Consider the following 1,823-nt stretch of genomic DNA (forward strand, 5'->3'; position numbering starts at 1 on the left):
GTTTCTTTGGGGGGGGTCTTTTTCTGCCTTTATTGATAGGATAGTAGGCTGACAGGAAATGGGGAGAGAGATGGGGGGGGGTGACACAGAGTAAAGGTCGTCGGAATCGGGAGTCGAACCCGCGACACGACGTTAAGCTGGATTACCAGCGTACGTGGTATGAGCCTGGACCGCTAGGCCAGCTGGTGCCCTGAATATATGTGTTTTAAAGAGAACATTTTAACTCCGATCTTTGCTTCTGGGGGTCCCTGGAACAACGTATTTTGAGATGGGGGGTCTGCGACATGGGGTCCTTGACATGAAAAAGTTTGAGCACCACTGATATAGAAACACAGGTTTTTCCCAGAAAACTGTTAGGATTTAGAAGACGTTTGTAGAATGGGAACATCAGGTCTTAATGGGTTAATCATTTTGAAGGTTTTCACACACATCTGTCCCACATGTTACCAGTGGGCCAGTGGACTCACACACACTTAAACACTTTCATCATTAGATACTGTAGATGCTCTCACAGCCTTCGCTGCTAAAACTGGTAAAAAAAATTATAATGATAATAATAATACAAAAATAAGTAAAACATGTGTCATCCTATACTTCTACAAAGCTCTGTGCGTGCGTCTGTGCCCAAAATCTCTAAGCGGACCATGACGCGCGTGTGTGTGTGTTGGAACTGTTGCAGTTTTTATGCCGAACTAAGTCACTTTTTATGCCTGATGTACTGTACTGTCCTGTGGTGGAAAGTAACTAAGTACATACTCAAGTACTGTACTTAAGTACAATTTTGAGATATTTTTACTTTTACCAATTTTCAATACTTTTACTTCTACTCCACTTCATCTCAGAGCCAAATATTGTACTTTTACTCCACTACAATGATTGAATACAACGAATTGTATTCTTTTTTTATACCTAGGCTATTTGAAAATAGCCGATCTACAAGCTCACAACGCGTCAGCATCGCGACGCGCTGTGAGCTTGTAGATCTGCTATTTTCAAACATTATAGTACTTTTACTTTTGGTACTTTAACTACATTTTGATACGTGCACAGCGCATAACCCAAACTGCACATACTTTGGGTGCTCATATCCCCCGACGGGTATGTTCTAGTAGTTGAATTAATTCATTGGCTATTATAGCTATTTTGGATTTTGTATGAATTTCCTTTTTTTCATAAATTAATGCCATATTTTACACTTTGTCATGATAGAGGCGACCAAAAGTAGCAAAAATTGTATTTTTTGGAAGATGTTGAAAGATATTTGAAAATGAGCGACTACAATGCCATGCCCACACAGTGGCTGAGTCTCTCTGTGGGGTTTATGTGTGTGTGTGAGAGTGCAAGCAACCATGAATGTATTGATATGCCATTAGTGTGCTTCTGAAATGTGCACCATCTGAGCAATTCACATCATCCATTAACCGATGTGAATCGCCGGCTTCTTTCAGAACAGGCCTGAGAAAGCATCTGTCAGATAACTACAAGTGGAGATGGATATTAAATCCACTTGAAATGAGGGGACATGCGCGTGTGCATCGTTCTTAATTTCACCATGCATAATACGGAAATTGAATTAAGTGTTATTATCAATAACCCATACAGCATGCTAGCATATTGCCTCCTCTTTCAGCATTGAGTTACATGCTCTGAAAGATGAATGAATTTGCTGTTCAAACGCCACAGCGCTTCTCTGTGTCTTACAGTGGAACGTGCCGCTGCCTTTCCCCCCTGTTTCAAGGCATTATAATTGCATTGCCTTGATTATAGACACTGGTGGAAGAACGTACTCCGATTCGAGTTCATAATACATTATTATGATGTTG

Source organism: Gymnoscopelus braueri (genome assembly GCF_963280865.1).
Source record: "Gymnoscopelus braueri genome assembly, chromosome: 8".
In the NCBI taxonomy this organism is placed as follows: domain Eukaryota; kingdom Metazoa; phylum Chordata; class Actinopteri; order Myctophiformes; family Myctophidae; genus Gymnoscopelus; species Gymnoscopelus braueri.